The sequence below is a fragment of the Tenebrio molitor genome, chromosome 1, assembly GCF_963966145.1.
Source record: "Tenebrio molitor chromosome 1, icTenMoli1.1, whole genome shotgun sequence".
In the NCBI taxonomy this organism is placed as follows: domain Eukaryota; kingdom Metazoa; phylum Arthropoda; class Insecta; order Coleoptera; family Tenebrionidae; genus Tenebrio; species Tenebrio molitor.
Genome location: NC_091046.1, coordinates 5,157,198 through 5,179,295, shown reverse-complemented (window position 1 = coordinate 5,179,295; position 22,098 = coordinate 5,157,198). Strand labels below are relative to the sequence as shown.

Here is a 22,098-nt window from a genome sequence, read left to right as displayed (position 1 = left end):
TTTATCCTGAAATTTGGCGTTGAAGAGTCGATTGTGAAGTGTGGGTTACAGATCACGGATCAGCTGTTTGAAATTTGAATACCAAATGATTGAAGCAAATATTTGGGTTGGCAATGTTGGCATCATGGCATATCAAAAAAATTGGCAAGCCTCATCATCACAATGTCATTTTCTCATCCCTTGATTCATTTCTTTACGTTAGGTTTTGAAGTTTGTGTTAATGTGCGATTGGCCACAGCTTTAATTTTTTTGTCTTTTGGTTTGAAACATTTGAATTTGAAAGTACACTGTACAGCATGCCAACATAAAAATTCAAATATGTTGCCAACCAAAAATCACAAACATTTATATACTCAATTTCATATAAATGTGCATCTAAGCAAGCCATGAAAATCTGATTTTCTGTTGGTAGTAAAGCTAAAGCTAGTGACTTTAACTTTCAAAGTTGCTTGCTCTGCGCGAACCCGATTTGACTAATTTTTTAGTTTTTGTCCATTTTAACATTGCTGATTTCAAAAGCAATGTTACGTCTTTTTACTGATTAAATTAAAATAATTTTTATTTGTTTTTGTCTTTGTATTTTTACCAAGTAAAGATTTATTGGACATGACCTTCATAAATGTGACTTTTGTAATGTAACTAAATTAAAGGTGCTTTTACAAATGCACAGCTCACTTGATGAACACTTATATGAAATCAATTATATACAGGTGTAATCAAAATAGGCGGAAATATTTTAAGCCGTAAACCACCAAGACATTTGAAGACGATTTCCACTGGCTGAAATTGTGAATTTAAAAATTCAAAATTCATCCCATTCCGGCCCGTGGTCGACGCTAATGAAGAGCAAATGAAAGTGAAATGGTAAAAAAGCTACAACGAAAACAATTATCACGCAAGAAATTTGACACTGACACTGAATTGTCTCGGAAAAACGTATGACGTACGACAAAGCACTTTTACTTTTAGCGTACCTTATTCTCAGTAAATGCTGAAAATGTTGTCCTTGATGCGTGATACACGCTTGTGCCCCTCTGCGCCATTGATCCACGGACTTTTGAAAAAACTTCACGATCTTTCTGAATTTGGACACTAGCTGCCATGACTCGTCCAGTTAGTTCTTTTGATTTCTGAATTTATCGGCTGGCCAAGGAAAACATTTTCAGCATTTATTATGTATGAATAATAAGGTATACTCCGTACTCTGGTAGATTGCACGTTTTTTGACAGAAGACAGACACAGAAACCGGTTTGGCGGGAATTAATCTGCAGGGATACAATGGTTTTCTACATAACGTGAAACAATTGAGATGGAGAGTTTAGTATTTTTCACTGCTTTATGTTTTGGAACTAGAATTTAAAAACGTGCAATCACCGTACGGAGTATACCTACGCTAAAAGTAAAAGTGCTTTGTAACGGGCCTTCAAATAAATTTATATTTAGAGCAACCTACGGAAATTCAATTGTTTGCAACATTTTTCCAGCGTAGAAAATGACACAAGAAACGCCTGACATTTTAACGAAATAAAATTAGGTTAGAAAATATTTTAATTTTTGGTAGTGCATTCTCCCTATTCTCCCTCCACGGAATATGACAATATGAAATTGGGAAAAAGCTTACTATGCATACTATGCAACTCCGGAGAATAATTGGTTACCTACAAAAATTACTTTACACTTAAAAGAATTAGAATGTCTCCTACGCCTACTCTAAATATACAACGTGTCTCAGAAATAAGTACATTAATTTTAATTGGTAATAGAACTTGTTAATACCAACAATAATTTTAAATATATTTTTTTCCTAAACCTTATTCAATTAAAATTATTGAAAGATTTGGCACAAATTTCGTTACCCGCCTATGGGGATTACTTGCTTCGCCGATGCCGATAAGCGAAGAACAAAAAACAAATGCAAAAAAACTTTCACTTGTTTCTTGCAAACTTAAGTACAGCGGCTAATTGCCACGGCCGTTGCCCCCTATAATGATAAGGGTGGAAGAGAAAAAAGAGAAGAATATGATAGATATTAAGTAAATGAAAACAATTTTAATAATAAATATTTTAAACTGACCCTAATGAATCGCCCATACCCAAATAAGGACACAAAATGTCTCTGAAATTAGTGTATTAATCCGTAAAAATTCTCATGAAGTAATTAGACTAATCGGTAACCATTAGAAGAAGTGTTCAAAGTGACCGCCGTTATTGTCAATAATAATGAAGGCGCCGACGAAATGATTCTTCCATTCTTTCCAGCATTCCTCTGTTATTGCGAATTGTTGTGACAGCATTTTCCACCCGTTTTCTTAAAACTTCAATTGTGTCAATTGGGATCGAATATACCAAGTCCTTCATGTACCCTTACAAGAAGTAGCACTGAAATGCTCTAGACTCGAGGAGCATTCCCGCTTCACCATACACCAACACAATCTCTATGTATTTACTACTGGAACATAAACTCGCCATCTTCACAAAATTTTATCTTAAATCACAGACTCAACGCGTAAACACCTGCCTTGTGGAGTCGGACAAAACTAACTAAAAACTACACCTCGCCCGCAGAGCGGAAAAACTCTATTGTAAAAACACAATGTTTTGCGTTGATTTTACAAAAACTATTATTTCACGGTCACTGTCATTGGGTCAAATAACTAGAAAATGCGAGTAAATAGACAGCTCGTCAATTTATGGGGGAAAAATACCGAAATGAAAATTAAATTTCGAAAAAATTATAAGTACCTATGTACAGTTGCGGCCGTTGAAAACTCAGACACTTTGACAACGCCAAACTTTTAGCTTTGTAAATGGTATTGAAAGTGACGTTTCTCAAAATGTCACTCAAACATTATCCACATTAATTTCTCTCGCAAAGGCTCTTATACTCACACCGTCCCTCAGTCAAACACATTTTTGCAAATCAGATAATTGCGGCATTTCAAAAGTTACGCGCGATTCTGACCTAATATGTCAAATAGTGACACTGACTTGATAATCCTTGATGAAAATTCTGTTTACACTAATCAAATTTCGGAATTTATACAGAGTGTTTAAATCTTTCCTGTCTGAGATTTCAACGGCCGCAACTGTACATAAAAATTTTGTTGTTCTTGACGAGAACTGTCACTGGTTAAAATTAATGTACTTATTTCTGAGACACGTTGTATATTTATTTGAAGGCCCGATACTATTCCGGACATGGAATCTTGGCCAACATTTTTTAGACATTTCTAAAAAAAATTATGTAAACCAACCATTAGTGTCATTAATAGATGACAATTTGAAAACATTCAATGTATCCCAATAGTCTGCAAATATTTCATTTTTGTTGTATTCATGGAAATGAGAGAGAAAAATCAAAGCCATGGCAAATACGGCAAGTACGTTATTTGAGGTAAAACGGACATAAAATTACTATTTGGAAATGCTGGAAGTAATGAAGTATATATGTAATTGCAAACCTGATCACAATCGTTCAGAATTATTATGCCACTGGCTAGTAGAAGATAAATAGTCAAAATCTTTTTTTGTTCGACACTGTCAGAATTTGAGAATTTTCTCCTGTGTGAACGGATTTTGATAAATGTGACAACTTGTCAAAACGAAACGTCAAGCTAATTTTAAAGATTTCGAAAAAAAACGTTGTATTCAAGTCGTTCGTGTGTAAATTGGGCCTTTTTTTGGCACTCGTGGGCCTTTAAAACACTCGTTTCACTCGCGTTTAATAATGGCCCACTTGTGAGAAAAAAGGCCCAATTTACATACGAACTCATTAAATAGTAGTAGTTTATTTGACGAGTTCTTGTGTAAATTGGGGTTTTTTGGCACGAGTGAGCCAGTTTAAAACGCGAGTGAAACGAGTTTAGTACAACGTTTTTTTATTCGACGAGCCCCTTAAAGGCACCAAATCGCTTAAAATCTTAAAAATTAGCTTGACGTTTCGTTTTGACAAGTGGTGACATTTATCAAAATCCGTTCACACAGGAGAAAATTCTCAAATTCTGACAGTGTCGAACCAAAAACTACTGTTTTAATATTTAAAATACATGAGATCAAAGCTGCACCTTTTGAGTCCCCATATCTTCAAATTTAAGAGGTATGGAATTTTTTTACTAGTTTTCTCATTATTGTCTAACATAAATTGAGTTTGCCCCATTGAGTTCTTCCGCGAAGTAATGTTGAAAATTTATTGGTTAGAGTTTGGCACAGAAACAAACTGTTTCTGTGTGTTTCCTCCTGTCCGAATAAATGCAGTTGTAAATTCTGCGATCCATCAAAGTTCAAAAAAAAATTGTTAGTGTGTAGTAGTTGGATGTAAAGCCATTATGGCATCGAATTAATCCTGTTAATGCGTTATTGGCAGCGTATTTTATTTTGATATATGGATGTCTGTCATGACAGGATAGGTTGGTTATAAAATGGATTTAACATGAAGTGCAGCTTTTCACGGAGTTATTGGATTTTGAAACATAATTAACCATCGACCGAACTCCACCCTCTTCATTACTTACTTTAATACACGTAGATTAGTACTGCTCTCTGGGTGGGATTAGACGATCATGTCAAGGTTTTGTAAAATCAGATGGTTAAAAATGGAATTTATAACGAACTCGCTAATCTAACATCCCCCACGAACTCGCCCCACACTCTTTCCCAATAATTCACTTTGGTTCAAGTGTAAAACGCTGTTCTGCCAAAAATAACAATTAGTTGTTTGTGCGCAACACATTTGTTGCTAAAGGTAAATGATCGAGAAAATTGAGTCGCCCGGAACACTTTACATTCCGGATTTTGATTGACACCAGACAAATGAGATATTGTGCGGTTTCAATGCAAAATTTGCAACTATTCATTTGACCGGGGAATAAAAAATCGCTGCTGCTCTAATTAGATCGGTTCAAAAGTACCATCCGCTCGGGTCTTTTGTGAAGCACACAAAGACTTAACGCACTTAATAAAACTCGACAAGGTTCACGGGTCGACGTGGTCGCTTGCGTTGTAGTTTAATTGCGTCGAAGTTTTCCTCCCTTTGACGATGGTGTAGGTTACATTTTTGGATGAACTATTTGATGAGGTTTAAATCTTCCGCCTACGGCCAGTTGATTGCACACTAATCTTTTTATTTAATTTGTAACTACTTTTGTAGCGACTTGCAATGCAGATCGCATCATCAAAAATCAGCTTTTAGAACGATCAGTAAGTTTTACAAGTCTCAGTTTCAGAAAAATGAGAATTAAATACAGTTATTGTTTTCAACTGTCACAAATTTTCATTTTTCTCCTTTGTAAACTGTCTCTTAACTGCCCTAAAGCAAAATGAGCAGATAACGAACCGTTGCTCTAGACAACACATTCAAAGTTACATTTCTGACAGGTCTTGAAAAATTTGTCAAAACTGTCAAAAGCAAATGCGGAACCATTTTTAAAAGATTTTTAAGCTTCAGGGACGTCGTTTCAAACAATAAAATTTTGTATGCAACTCGTTTCTGGGTAAATTGGGCTTTTCTAATTGCCCTCGAGGCCTTAAAACCCTCGCTACGCTCGTGTTTTACACTTGTCACTCGGGTAATTAGAAAAGCTCAATTTACACAGAAATAACCTTACACTGTCCATTATTTAAGGTTATGTTACTGAAGATAGGCAACCCTACAAGCCCCTTAATGTGCTGCCCTCTTAAAAAACACGAAAAGGCCTGAAACTAGCCAATGCGGCGGGCCATATAAGAGACTTTGTCTCTTTCGATCTAGGAGGCCATGGCTTAGTCGTTTGTCAAAGAATTGTCTATTGATTCGCTTTCTGGGTTAGCATTCTAGAAATAAATAATGACAATTTGATTTATTTTCACCTTTGAACTGTCATATTTGAATTTGACAGTCAAGTGTACCAACATAAAATTGTAAATGTGTTGCCAACCGAACAAAAATTATTTCAATCATTAAGAGTCACCCGGTATGTCCAAGACATCCTTTTTAAAATTTTGTTATCCAGTAGCCATCGACAAAAATGACGTTTTATTTTAGATGTTGTCAGATTTGACGTAACTGCTATTTTCTAAATTTGTGCAAGTTTTAGAATCCTCTTTGCAGGAAATAATTGTAGGTAAGTTGTTTCTGTGCAAAATTGTGTTTCCTTAGGTACTCGCGTTTTTAACTGTCCACTAACAATTTAAGTGATTCAATCATTTTTTCATTTGTGCTATGTTCAAATAGCCACAAAAGAACCACGACAAAGATTGAAAAACGTACAAATCGCTTATTGTTTACATTTTTTACCGGTTTTAACAAATTTCCCCTCTCTCCATTCTTCTGGTAAATTCTTGTTTTGCTTTGACGCAATAACAAGAGTTGAAGGTTAAGCTAACATTAGGTACTTATTAACTTTTATCTGGTAACGGAATAAGTAGAAAGAAATCAGTTTACTTTTTGCTGAGCGCGAGTGTGACTTAATCTACATTTGGTCCTATCGCTGGTAAAAGCCAAACACTTGAGTACTTAGCTAACAATTAACTAAACCTGAATCAACTAATTATTAACCATCCATACCTAATGGTGTGATTGTTCTTTGTGTTACTGAACTAACAAATTCTTCAACATAACAGCTTCACCCATTTTTCATATTTTACTGCTGAAGTAAAAGAATAGACGTAGTGCAGTAATTTTGCGCCAAAAAATCAAGTGAAAGGAAAAAATAACACAAGCGAGGGACTTGGTATATTCTCAGAATCAAACCTTTTTCTCTGAGCGTCTTGTGTTGTGCGTCTTCAAAGATGGCGTCCGATTTTCAGTATTTTGCATATTACAAATCTAATGCTCAAAGAAGAATTGTAGAGCATAAAAAGACACACATTTTGGTATATTATTATAGTGTGTTTGGAACTTTTAGAGATATTGCTTGTAATTTTTTAATCTTTAAATAATTCTTATTTGAAAAAATAAGTGTGAACTTGTGGATATTTTTTTAAATTAATTAAGTGTCGTAATTGCAGGAAAAGTTTATTGACAGAAATGACAGTTATGACGTTCTCTTTATTGTTATTCCAATTAAAGCTATAAAACCGTTTAATTGTTTAGTTTTGAAAAATCACATCTATTTAATTCGTATTTGATTGCTTTAATAATCCCATCAGTGAATTTTAATAATGGCCAGAAGTCTATTGTTTTTTTTTACGGTGTTAAAATGCAATGTGAGTAATGAGCAGAAGAAATCTTGTAATTGTGCAACAAATCGAGCAGCAAGAGCTGTCCGATACTTAATGTTAATGTAAATTTGTAGGTAGCCATATTAAAGGGATGTTCTAGCCTAATCTATTTTTTCCTAATAGCTTTTGCTAAAAACTAGGGATGCTAAACTCTGTTTCTAAAACCTCATCTGTCAATTCCTTGAATATTTGTCCACCACAAAATGCCACGGAAGAACAGTTGCATTTAGAATCCTCCAAATCAAGTTGAATTGCTGTTCTCTGGTTCATTTGTTTTGTTTAATTATCACCATTATCAGCAAAACGATCAATTTGTCGTAGCGTCTCTCGATAGAATTAGTTTCGAAAGGCAACGAATTAAAGAACAATATCGAATTTAACGCTTTAATCGATATCTCAATCAGGCAAGAAATCAGCTTACCAGACTACCAGGACAAAGTTTTCCAGACGGAAATTGTACATCGCGAAGATGATCAAAACAGCAGCAATAGTACTAATCGTTCTGGTTTTATCACGATGCGAGTCTCGTTTCCCCAATCCTCCACAAGACGGTACTGATTCGTAGATAAGAAAGTAGGTGTACTTTTAACAATGTGTTGAAGGTTATGATTTCTGTTTCCATCCCGAAATTGGATACATCTCGCCGGGTGAACAAGTCTCCCTTCCTGGTTGTTCTCTTGCGACGTGCCACACCCAAGGAAATCTTCACTCTGTCCCGTTAGAAAACGTAACGATTCATGTGAAGGTACACGACTAACAACTTTTTTTTTAGTTGTCCTCTGATGCATTCGGATGATAAAAACTGTCATGAAGTTGTCGGAGACGATTCAAAACCCTATCCAGAATGTTGTCCGAAAATTAGCTGCAACAAGCCTTAAACTGTCAAAAGGGAGATGAAAAACTACAATTTCTACAGTTTTTGATAAGTCATTTAGGTTTTTGTGATCACTAAATTATTACTAACTGTTACAATTTTAACGTACGATAGATCTTGTAGTCATTAAAATGTGAAACATCTTTTGCTTTATGTTTTTGGGCACATCGTACTTTTAAAGGTCGCAGAGAGAAAAAACAATAACTATGTAAACGAAGAAATGGTAAGAGAGAAGGAGAAGATAAAAAAGAAAGAAGGAATTATTTCACAAAGAATTTATACGCGAAATGAGGATATTTATGACAATTGCACTCAATAAACAATTTTTAGTTTTTTGTTTCCATATTTTCGTTTTTCTTTTAACACAGTCCGTTATTATTTTAGTGGTGCAATTTCTTGTGGTAGGTATGTTATATGACGATGGGCGAAATTATTTACAAATACAGTGTCTCAGCTAAGACTTTCCTACCTAATATCTCGGTTATTTGCCAACGGATTTTTATGAAATTTAACATACAGAGATTTTAGACGCTTATGAAATTTGCATCAAAAGATAATTATTCGTTTTTGAATTATTCCAATTTTAACATTAAGAGCGAAAAATGACCAAGATTTACAACTGCAGTGTCATCATAAATAAATACCTCATTGTTGGGAAACATCTGTTGACCACTTTTGTAGTAATTCTTAAGTCCCTAAAGGGTACCATAAACAACCTACGTCAACCTCTTTTGTGGAACTGACCGCCCAATTTAATAATAAATCATAGCTAAATTTTGCACATTAATATCAAATCCCATTTATTTCAAAAACTGGTGATGTTTTCATGATTTCAATGACACCAAATTTTTCCTAAATGTTTGAAAGGACTCTCATTGAAAAATTATGTAAATTAATGTGGCGGTTATTGAATTAAAACAAAATCTTTACCTGTTTCATTAAAAATTTTGAAATTTTTACAGACTGATACACAATCATTCCTGAATTTTTTGAGAATTTTAAATTGATTAGAAGTGGGTGTTTTCGCTCGGGCGGTAAAACTTCACTCACCCGTAGTCAAAATAAGAGATAAAATAAATTTTGACATTGCGGGTAGTCCTTTCTGTTTCTATGGTGCTAGAAACCGGTGCGAGGCTGGCTTTTACTCATGAGGATGATTTTGTGTCATGAGCCGAAGGCGAGTGACGTAATTCATCCGAGTGAGTAATAGCCATTACCCGCGAGTAGAATACTATACTTTTTCTACGACTATGAAGAGAAATTGATAAATAAGTTTCATTATTAGACAAACTGAAACTGACGTTTTACAATTATTATTTTGCATACTTGATACAATTGCATTAAAATTTATGATTGAACGTTATAAACTAGTTGCTATGATATTTGCCGTGAGTTTTCAAATTATTATTCAACGATCGGTGGGTAATGAACCCTGTTATCTAATAAAAAAAACTCTTTAATAATTACAGTATTGTACAATAGGACTAGAAAAAATTCCTTCATTCTCTGCTTTCTTAATAATTTATTATTATATCCAAGTTAGTCATATTTGAATGCTTTGATAACAATTACATTTTGATAATGGGTCTTTTGTTTGTAAGAAACAATCTTGCATTTCAATCTCGAAAAGGTGCATTTGACAGTACGTAACGGATTAACTGACAATGTCGAATGAAATGGTTTTAATCAAGTTTTTAATCGGGTGGAAAGCACACTGGCCAGATATAGGATCATGCGAATGCACGAGCAGATGAGTGAAGTGTGATAAGTAGACCAGTGAGTGTTCCACATGGTCAAGATGATCAAGACAGCAGCAGTATTAATCGTTCTAGTTATCTCGCAATGCGAGTCTCAAGACTCCCAAAACGGTACTAACATCATCGTAGATAGTACTGGTGTAAGTTGAGCAACGTGTTTTAGATCAAGCATTCTGTAACGTTCCTGGCATTGGGCCCGTCCCGGTGGGACAACAATTGGCCCTCAGTAATCCTTGTGTTGTTGCGACTTGCGGACCGGATGGTTCGTTATTTTCCAAAGAACCGTTAGAAAATTGAGTAAGTTAAGTGAAGTTGACTAGTAACAATTTTTTTTCAGGTGTGGTAGGGCAGAGTTGAACTCTGATGCAAACTGTGTCAGAATTCCTGGAGACCAGTCAAAACCATTTCCACATTGTTGTCCAAGATTTCAATGCAGCGTGCATTAAACTGTTGTAGGTGTTGCTAGGGTTGTAGGATTAGCGAAAGAACTTCCAACGCTGAAACACGAAACCATATATTCTTGAAACAATTTTTTAAAACAAGAATTTTTGTTTTTACGAATAATAAAATTGTTACTAGGTGGTGTAATTTTCGACAATAGTGGTTTGTGCATATTAAAGCTTACAACATTTTGTGGTCTATATTTTTATTGAAAATTAGACATTGTGGGGTAAAATAAAAAAGGAGAGATCGTAGATAAAAAGTAGCGACAAATATGTCAAGAATGAGAAAAGCGAAAGATAAAAACGAACAATATTTTTTTTTTCTCAAACATCTACAAAGAAATCCAGAATGATTATGAAAATTGCAGTCACTTTACATCTTTTTTAATTTGCTTTTAATCGTCGTTGTCATTTTAGAGGGGTACACTATTATTCCCGGGCGATGGATTAGTTTTCAACCGTCACGCCGTCACGTCACACGCTCCGAGGTGAAAGCCTCACTCGAGTATTTCGCCTGGAGCGCATAATTTAGTAAATTAAGCGACAAATTTGCGTTTAAATTATGAAAAGGTGCAATTTGACAGTACACATGTCAGAGTTAATTTGGAAATGCAATGTGTTAAAGAACAATGTCGAATTTAATGTTTTAATCTCTGTTTCAATCAAGCAGAAAATGAACTGCCTAGGTGTGACTGTGATAAGTATGATATCTTGCATTTGTACAGTAAGCAAAAAAATTATGTCATGTCGTTTGTCCACAAGGTTGCAACCAGTCTTACGAAGTGTGATTCCTCTAAGAGTCTTGGTCAATGCTATTTTGTAGGAAGGTTTTATGTTAGTTTTTGGACCAAGTAAAAGGTGAGCGGGAAAAAAATCTGAAAACATTTGTTTTGTGATTAAAAATATTTTTGTTTGGACAAAAATTGTCCGGGACTCGATCAAATAACCTTTTCATTAAACGATGTAATTTACAGTGACATTATAAATGATTGTAGTCGGCGTAAAAACTGAATGTAAAATTTATGGTAGCCGCTCCATATGAAAATGATCAAAATTATGTAAATAAGTGAATATATGTAAACCGTTCAGACAATTGACAGTATTGACAGTTCACGTGTTCACGCCACCTTAGAGCGAATTTTTTTTGTTAATAGATGAGGTCGTAACAGTTTTGTTAGTTTTCTGATATTAACTGTTAATTTACCTATAAAGTTTTTGCACTAAATGAATCTGTACGTGCTAGCGCATCAAACCCTGGTGGCACAATTACAAATTTTGACTTGGTTGGCTAAATAATTCGCTTTTTTATATAAACCCAAACCAGACGCGTGATTTATGGCACAATGGTATAATTTGCCAACAAAAGATATAGCCGACCGTTTAAACCTTTTTTGACAGTTTCCATTGTCACCTAAATTTACGACAGCGCAAGTAGCAGATCATAAAATTGCGTTTAATTCAAAATGTAATTGTTTTTTTTTTCCGCTGCTTTCGTAATTATAGGAAGTGCAGTAGGAAGGAAGTAGGTCAGTATAAAAATCAGAATTGACTTTTTGGTTGAAATTAACTTTTTTTGGCTTTGTTTGTAAGTAAAAAATTATGAAATGTAGGTACCTTACCAAGGTAGGTAAGTGTGAAAAATTTCGACAATTTTATTTAATTAGAAGTCGAGATTTCTCGCATGCGCATATACGATGCCCGATCCTGTATAGAGCGGCAAAAATTTCATGGACTGCTTCGACTACAATCATTTATGAAGACCATGTACAGGGTCATTATAAATGATTGTCCCATCGCAGTTGGCGTTGAAAACCCACACAAATTTTGGATGTGCCGCCAGTCTCGCAGCGTTAAACAATCTAGTAGACAGATTTCCACTACCGCCAGTAGCGCCACCTATCGGCGATGCTAGTCTCACTCATGTTATCAAGCTTGGGGCACATTTAATTTAGCCACCAACGCTCGCCAACGCCTACTACGATGGTATAATCATTTATAATGACCCTGTAAAATAAACGAATAATGAATAAGAATGAAATTTTATTGACACATTTGTCAATAAAATACTCCTATAACATTGACAAAAATGATTTCCTATTAGTTACTGAGCATTTAAAAAATCTCACCTGTTATTTATGAAAATTTTGGTTCTGCGATACAAAAATTTTGTCTAAAAAACAGCACAGTTTTCAAAGCGACAATTAGTGTGAAAAATATTCAACACAAAGTCATTCATCAAACAATTTTTTAAATAAATATGTAACAAAATAGATAATAAATAGATAAGTTATATTCACTTATAATTACACCAGAGCTTTTTTTTGTCGAAGTAAACTTGACATTTCAATGAGAATTTTCTTGCCTGGCAATTTAACGAAAAAAACTGCCTCTGAAAAAATTACGAGTCCGAGTCCGACAGAAAAACTGCCCGCCAAATTTGAAAATTTTCAGCGGTTCCCAAACAAACTGATTCCTTTGATTCTCTTGTAACTATTAAAATGTGTATAAGGCAAGTTGGGTTGTTTTACCTTCTTTTAACACGTACTACTTCAGGTTAAGATATCTGCACAACTTTCAAAATCAGACTGTATAAGGAAAGTTTACGAGAGATTGTTTGAAAAAAGACGACAGGTAAAAAGAGTAAAAAATGTCAGAATGGCTGGATTTAGAATAAAAAAAAGAAATGGTAGATAAAAATAGTCAGGAGAGTAAAGGGTTGTGTGAAGTATGAAAGAAGTGGAAGATAAAAATGAAAGATAGATAGCTACGACAAAGATGAAACACAATATTTTGTAATAATTTGTCCTAAAGGCAATATGATTTTAGTGATCTGATTTATTGCAACGAATCAATTAACAGTAGGTATATTAAAACATGAGTTTTACGAAACTTAATATTAAGACACGAGTCAGATTTGCAGCACTACTGCCGCAGGCAGTTTTATAAAACGGGTTTTTATAGCATTTTTTCTAGTTTGCATATTAAATACATGTTTTTTAGAAATAAAATCAATTTTGGTAATTTAGGGAATTTTGTGACACTTGGTGACACTTTTATTTCAAAGTTGATATTTAAAGTAAAATTTTAAATTTGAATCTAGACTAAACATAATTATCATTTTTCGCAAGTGAAATTGCAATTAATGATGAATTATTCAGAAATACGGCAAATAGCAGAGAATACCGCAGTAAATTTGCTGCCGGCAATGTGTGTTACTAACTGAAAAAAAAACAGAATGTGTCGTAAAGACGCACGATAGAAGTGAAACTTTTGTATTACAGGGAAACATTGTAATTATTCATCAATCACTTTTAAATAGCATATTCACAACAAAATTGTATATTGTAATGAAGAAAATAAATTATAAACAACGATAACACTAAACAATATCGAAATGCGTAAGTCATTGTTCATTTTTAAGCCTCCAAATTAAAGAGAAGACATTATCGATAAATGCCGTGAGTGTGACAAAGACAGAAGTATACACAATTACATACATTTAAGTGAGATAGAAATATTGGCGCAACCGTTGTGCGAGACTGTGTTTACCCCCACCACTTTTCGTCACACAAAAAGGTTGCCGATCAGAATTTCAAAACCCTTCCATAAAAAGTTTCACTTCAAAAAGGTTCTAAATTTCGGATGTGTTAATGGTTTATTAACGCATTCAAAATGAATGCGTTAACAGCTTTGTTAAAACAGCAAATTAGGAAAAATTGTATTAAAACCGTGATTACATTCTTATGACATGTCATATTGTGATAAGCGAAATGATTTATGGTAATGTTAGGTATGATTAAATAACTTAAGTTACAGTGCATAAAACATTTCTTTATTACTCGTGATAATTTATTTTCACTCAAATTAACTGTGCAGTACGATGGAAATTTCTTAATGATGTTAAAAATATTGTTATGGTCCGTGTAGGTCGTCAAATTGATTAATTTGATAATCTCATGGAAACGTCTCGTCCTTTAAAGAGTCATTTATTTGTTGGCTCTGTGAATTTTAATGTTTTTCAAAATATTTGCTTTAAACCCTCTCGTTCGACAACAGACTGTCTTGCGCAACTCGTATAACAATATACTATTTCAACAACGGTGAATTGACATACCTAGTGCTGTTGCCTGTTTGGTCCAGTTTCAGTAAAATAATTCAAAATTTAAATCGAAACAAGCATATGCAACCCAAAATACTTCCGTGCATCCAGAGCATCTGAAAGTCTAGATTTGGGACTAAGTTTCAAAATCCAAAGCCTTCTTTGATTTAAATAATTGTTGATAGCACGGTGCAATCAAAATGGAAAATAAAATAACTAAATGATAAATGACGAACAGATGTGTAACATAAATAATAATAAATAATGTTTATAATAAGGGGGTAAAAAAATATGAAAAGAGGAAAAAGAATGAAATGATTTTTTTTTTACCAAGAAAGTAGCTACGTAGATTGCAGAAGTAAGAATAATTTAACGTAAAATGAAAAAAAAGATGTTTAAAGCGAGAACTAAGAGAATATTTTCCTTGTACTATTTTATACATGCTTGTCTGGATTTTAAGTGGTTTCAAAATTTCTAGAGTTATTGTCTTTTCCAGGTTTCCATCCTCAGGAGTATTCCTATCAGATCGAAAAAATTTTAGTGAATCTGATCTACCATATTTGATAAATTATTATCGAAGGTAAATTGTTCATTTACTTATAGATTCATAAACATCGTAGGTGACTATAAACCTGAAAAAAAAATGAAGAAAATTGATACCCTTCCAAATGTATTTTGAATATTAAGATCGGTCAACCAAATGAAAACATACTAATATTAATTTTCTGGAACATAATTGAAAATTCTTGAGCAGGTGTATTGCACAACCTTGACAGTCCGTTGTTACACAATAAATTTTCCGTAAAAATAACAATACTGTATTTTTATTACCAAAAGCTCAATTTGATTTAATTTCAGTTAGGCAAAAAAAAGTAGCTCAGATGACTATAAGAACAGGATGCTGTAGGTGATCACTGCGTGTTCTAATCGCCAAGATGATCAAGACAATAACAGTGCTAATCCTTTTCGTTGTCTCACAATGCAACTCTCGAATGGGTGATAATTTCGTAATTAATATCAGTATATATATATACATTTAACAATGTGTTATAGTGTTATGTAATCACCCTGAAGGGGGATTCATACCATTGGGTGAGTGGATGCCCCTCCGTGGATGTTCTGTCGCGACGTGTATAGAGAAAACCGTAGTAACTGTCTCCTAGTTAGGAAACACCACAATTCAACTGAAAGTAGAGACGACTAACTTTTTTTTCCAGTTGTCCAACTGTTGGTTCACCAGATCCAAAATGTTTTCAAGTTCCCGGAGACCAATCAAAATTGTATCCAGCATGTTGCCCGACAATTGAATGCAGAGCTTAGTTACTCAAAAAAAATTCCATCGCGCCAATGCACATTCTTCAAAATTGTTTAAAGTTTTATGAATGATGAATTTTGTGCTTATTAAAGTTTAATCTTTCTTTTATTTATATTTTTGTGTCTCACATAGCAAAATCTGTGTATTAATAATTAAGATAATCTGGAGTACCCATTTACAAAATTACGGAGAGAATCCATCTACCTATACTGGAAAAAAAAATTAAAGGCAAGAAAAAAACAGGGAAAATCAGAAAAATATTATTGTGGTACGTATAATTTCGCCAAATTATTCCATTTATTGGGGGTAGAATATTTGTTAGCTGTTTTAATATTTTTCAAAATACATATTTTGTCTACATAATAATTTGATGTACGACAATATGACGTAAGACGGCAAAAGGCTTTATTACTGCACTAGTACTGTAAAAACTAAAAAAAATTGTGAAATTCGTAGATTCGTAGATAAAAAGTAGTGAGGAGGTTAGAGAAACATGTCAAGAATGAGAAAAGTGAAAGATAAAAACGAACAATAAAATTTTTTCACAAACATTTTCCAGAAAGAAATCCAGAATAATTACGAAAATTGGAGTCACTTTACATATTTTTTAATTTGCTCTTAATTGTCGTCATTTTAGTGGGGTGTAAGGGAGTAAGTGGGAAATTCCCTTTGATAAAGAATTTTTTCTTCGTCAGGCAATCTCTTCCAGCCGCACTCCCAAAAAGGGAGCCGTAAGTGTTCTGATCTAAAATAAGCTCAAGCATGAACCTTATGGCTTTACTAAAATGTTTCCTTTCCATTTTTCCAAAATTTCCAAATTTTGAATACAAGCAAGATTTGAAAAATTTCTGATGTACAGTTCACTTCAAAATTATAAAGTACACCTAATTTTCTACAGTGTAAAGGCACTTACATTTTTTGTCAATGATCAATGTTAATTTTGACAAACAATATGCCTAATCTGACCGAAAACGCGTAAGTGCTCATTCTTTCCAAATTAGAAGAAGGGTGGTCAATCTAAGGTACTATATCTTTAGAAGGTAGCGCCATTCCGCTCCACAATTTTTCGCCCCGAAATTAAAAGAGATGGCATTATCGACAAATCCTGTGAGTGTGACAAAGATAGAATCTGTTTGACTCGATACAAACATCCCTTAAAATCGTGTATAATTCTATCTTTGTCACACTCACAGGATTTATCGATAATGCCATCTCTTTTAATTTCGAGGCGAAAAATTGTGGAGCGGAATGGCGCTACCTTCTAAAGATATAGTACCTTAGGTCAATCCGGAGGGTAGCCCAGTATTATAACATCGCAAAGAACACCGTGCAGAGGATAAAACAGACAATATTATGGCGTTCTAAAATATCAACGATGTTTAATGTTGTCAAACTTACCTAACCTATATAAAAAATATGACGTTCAAATTTCAAAAAGGCATCTAATAACCTAAAAAAAACTTCTTGTTTCGTCTAAAAAAATAATTTCCGTTACAAATTGTGCAGTAAATTGATCAACATATGTATTTACGTTTTAGTTACCAAAAAATACAATTTGAGGACACTTATCACGGTAGAGTTGGTTTCGAAATACAAAGCATTAAATCATTGTATTGTATGTAATGCTTGCATCTATGTACACCGTGATTAACAAGGACTGAAGCTGTTGGCAACAATGACAACATGATGAAAATTTCAGTGAAGTTGGTAGCGTTACATTTTCAGTTGTCAATTTTGACGTTTTTATTGGTATGGCGTAGTTTCGGACTGGAAATTGTGATGCTGCTAACGGTTGGCAGAACTTCCACGGACGATGCATTTCACCAATTTCAACAAATGCTCCCCGAGCCAGTTGTTACCTTAGTTGCATTTATGCAGCAATTTTCATACTTTGGAAATATTTTGCTGTCACTTGCTGCCAACTGCCAACAGCGTCAGTCCTTGTTGATCACGCTGTACCTTATGTGTCAATCAACCGTCACGCGTCACGCCGTCACGTCACACGGTCCAAGTTGAAAGCCTCATTCGAGTATTTCGCCTAGAGCGTATAATGTAAGTAGTAAATTAAGCGACAAATTGGCGTTTAAATTATGAAAAGGTGCAATTTAACAGGACACATGTCAGAGTTAATTTGGAAATGCAAGGTGTTAAATAACAATGTCGAATTTAATGTTTTAATCTCCGTTTCAATCAAGCAGAAAATGAACCAACTAGATCACTGTGTTAAGTATGGGGTCTTGTATGTGTACAGCAAGCAAAAAATTATGTCATGTCGTTTGTCAACAAGGTTGTAACCAGTCTTACGAAGTGTGATTCCTCTGAAGCGGCTTGGTGAATGCTGCTTTGTTTTATGTTGGTCTTTGGACCAAGTTATAAATGTGTTGTTGCAATTTTAGGCAATTTCACTTTGATAATGAAGCATTAACATTGTTAATTATGTTAAAATACATTTTATTCGAAATTAAAAGAAAACAATTATTTCTGTGAAAATTATTATATGAAATAAAAGTTGAGCGGAAAAAAACTATGAAAACATTTGTTTTGTAATTAAAAATATCTTTGTTGGGATAAAAATTGTCCGGGACTCGATCAAATAACCTTTTCATAAAACGCTGTAGTTTACAGTGACATTATATACAGGGTCATTATAAATTATTGTAGTCCAAGTAGGCGTAAAAACTGAATGTAAAATTTATGGTAGCCGCTCCATATGAAAATGATCAAAATTATGCGAATAAGTGAATCTAAATCGTTCACACAATTGACAGTATTGACAGTTCCCGCCACATTAGAACTATGTTTGTAAAGAACGGCAAAAATTTCATAACTTGGGCACGGCTTGCTTCGACTACAATAATTTATAATGACCCTGTATAATAATCGAATTATGAATAAGAAAGAAATTCTATTGACACATTTGTCAATAAAATGTAATATTGACACAAATTATTTCCTATTAGTTAATGAGTATTTAAAAATCTCATCTGTCATGTGAATTTATGAAAATTTTGGTTCTGCGATACAAAAACTTTGTCTAAAAAATTTTTTGGGAGTACAGTTTTCAAAGCGACAATTTGTGTAAAAAATATTCAACACAAAATTATTCATCAAACAATTTTTTAAATAAATAACAAAATATGTTCTTTGATAATTGTAATAGATAAGTTATCTATTATCTAAGTGTAAATATTCAGAGCCAACAGGGCAAATCTAGGTTAAAATGACAAATATGTGTGAACAGGCCTTTATTGAATATAACCCAACTTTTGACTCGATAATGCCATTTCCATGCTTTTTTGATGTCACAGGAAAAACTTCAAAGTGATTTTTAATAATTGTCATTTATTAATGACACTAATGGTTGGTTTACATCATTTTTTTTTGAAATGTCTAATGGTTGGTTTACATTGTTTTTTTTTTGAAATGTCTAAAAAATGTTGGCCAAGATTTCATGTCCGGAATAGTACATATTTTTTACAAATAAAATCAATTTTGGCAATTTAGGGAATTTTGTGACAGTTGGTGATACTTTTATTTCAAAGTTGATATTTAAAGTAAAATTTTAAATTTGAATCTAGATTCTAGACTAAACATAATTATCATTTTTCGCAAGTGAAATTGCAATTAAAGATGAATTATTCAGAAATACGGCAAATAGCAGAGAATACCACAGTAAATTTGCTGCCGGCAATGTTGAAAAAGTTTCTAGATTTCAGATGTGTTAATGGTTTATTAATGCATTCAAAATGATTGCGTTAACAGTTTATGGTTAACACAGCAAGTTAGGAAAAATTGTATTAAAACCGTGATTACATTCTTATGACATGTCATATTGTGATAAGCCAAATGATTTATGGTAATGTTAGGTATGATTAAATAACTTAAGTTACAGTGCATAAAACACTTATTTATTACTCGTGATAATTTATTTTCACTCAAATTAACTGTGCAGTATGATGGAAATTTCTTAATGATGCTAAAAATATTGTTGTGGTCCGTGTAGGTTGTCAAATTTATTAATTTCTAATTTTTTGATAATCTCATGGAAACGTCCTTAGGAATCTATTTGTTAGCTGTGAATTTCAATGCTCTTCAAAATATTTTGTCAATAAATTTGATGTACTATGGCGGACAATAAATTTAGGCCGGCAAATTTCTGACATTTCAAAAAAGTCAATGCAAGCGACCATTTATTGACATTATGACTGATGCATTAGTTTGTCAAATTGAAGATTTTCAAGCTGTTTGATGTTTCCTTCGCTCTTTTCGTAACTTACAGATCATGACGCATTACCATAACTGATTTCGATTTGTAGTACGCACTTCTCTCTGGTGCACGCTTCTTTGCCTTCTTTTCGCAATTTTAATTTTGATTATCGCTGTCACGATGACAAGAATGACAAAAATCGAAAAGGGGTTAGTTGAACATAATGCCAGCTTCACATTTTGATGTCAAGTCAACGACAGGCTGGCCTAAATTTATTGTCCGCCATAGTACTATCGAATTCATGAAAAACTAGGACAGCAAAATGTCGTAGTTATGTCAACTTTTCAAAAATGTTGTAGTGTAACGTTTCTACGTACTTTATATTCTTATTAACTGGTTACTGGTTACTGGTCCAACACGTCAAGTAGATAACCTAAATACGTTTGACATTGGATAGAGCATTGCTAAATTCGGACTGTCATAATGATAGACGTTTATATTTGACATTTTCCTGTAGCCCAATTTACACCAACAAAATTTTGCTGTACTAGTTTTTCATGAATTCGATAGGACTATTGAGAGCATAAAAAGTGGGACATCCAATTTCTGTCAGTTTTGAAAAATTCGATGTAGTTCAAGCTTTATTGTCATCTTTTTGACACTATTCTAGCTGACAGTTTAAACATTTATATGTCCTCTTCTTTTGATAAAGGTAGATTTTGATTGGGACTTTGCATTAAATAAATATGTATTCACTACGTGCTTACTTACAATCATTCCCTACAACCTACAATACTCAATGACAAACGTCAATCAATTCATAGTAGGGTTAGAATCAGATAAGGGTTATTTATTAAAGGTCAAGACAATGACGTTGATGTCCCACTTTTTTTGTCCGTAATAGTAGTAGTAGTAGGAGTAGTAGGAGTAGTAGTAAGACAGCAACCCACAATGCAACCAACCATTAAAATTAAAATTAACGAAGTGAAGAAAACCTTTGAATATATTTTTTTTATAATAAATTGAAAAAGTATGCTAAGTTTGTAAATCTTAATATGTAATAATAATAAGTTAAAAATAAGTAAAAAAAAGTTCAAACTTTATGCCTATGATTTTCATCCCTCATTGGAGTTGTCCCAAGACTCATTGTTGTATTGAGAATGCATTACTATACATTACTAGTTTATTTCTTGCACTGAAGTCCTAGAAGTAAATTATTTTCTTTGGGACTAAATTAAACAGAAAAACACAACACAACAACACGTGCGTTTAAAATGTCAATAAAATTGATTAAAAAATATTTAACGATTTTGTAGATTTTTAATTGAGGATCAATTCAAGATTACAAGAAAAGTGCGGTGATGACAATTTTATGTATTTCTTTTTAAATTAACGGTTGAATTTAACAAGACTGAGTTGTTTAATTCCTCTGTGTGAAAGGTGTGTATTCGCTTATTCACATTATTTGGAAAATTTTTATATGGAGCGGCAACCACAAATTTTACATTCAATTTTATGCCAACTTGGACTACAATCATTTAGAATAACCCTGTAGTTATCAAAAGAGTTCTGAAAAGAACTGTTTTTTGAAAAACAAAATGAAAACGGAGGAATGAATTTGCAGAAGAATCATGAAAGACGAAAGAACGCAACTCAAAATCTCAAACATTGAAATTTGTAACAACATTTATCTCAAGATGCCAATATAAATTTTCAAATATTGGTAGCACCGTGCACTGCTGTCAAATGTTGAAAGCAGACGCAGGTCATGTCGACTTCTTGATTCGGTCTAAGCTCATCGGACTATAATAAAAAAAATGGACTGCATTTGGATTTTGTTACATTTGTGGTCCGACAAGGCCGTCTGTTCGCAGATAAGGAATTCCCTTTTTACTATTTTTTGTTCTTGTTCTTGTCTCTTTACCGCACTAGTGCCGTAAAAACTGCCATTACGACACTAAAAAAAATTGTGAAATATAGCACATTACAGTATGAAAGCAGTTAAAACATTTATTTTTCACTTTAGTATAATTGCATGATAACTCCTAGGATACGAAATATGTAAACATGTCCATAACAACCGGAGAATAAAACAGGGCATAATAAGAATAAGCGGGCGTAATAAGAATAAGCGGGCGTAATGAATTCATAACGCCCTCATCAATTCATAATTGCAAAGATGCCACTTTTTTTTTTTTTAAGAAC

The 22,098-nt window shown here is 33.4% G+C and overlaps 1 long non-coding RNA gene across 6 annotated transcripts; it reads left to right on the top strand.

The window, feature by feature from the left end:
- Positions 1-5,933: 5,933 nt before the first annotated feature.
- Positions 5,934-15,800, top strand: LOC138133203 (uncharacterized). 6 transcript variants are annotated; one of them, XR_011160280.1, is made up of 9 exons: positions 5,934-6,099; positions 7,603-7,749; positions 7,801-7,915; positions 7,971-9,940; positions 9,993-10,113; positions 10,167-11,130; positions 14,868-15,367; positions 15,425-15,533; positions 15,589-15,800. It is a non-coding gene; the product is annotated as an uncharacterized lncRNA (long non-coding RNA). The 6 variants fall into 6 exon arrangements; XR_011160283.1 differs by having other exon boundaries at positions 7,520-7,749; XR_011160282.1 differs by lacking the exon at positions 5,934-6,099 and adding an exon at positions 6,314-6,366.
- Positions 15,801-22,098: the final 6,298 nt, after the last annotated feature.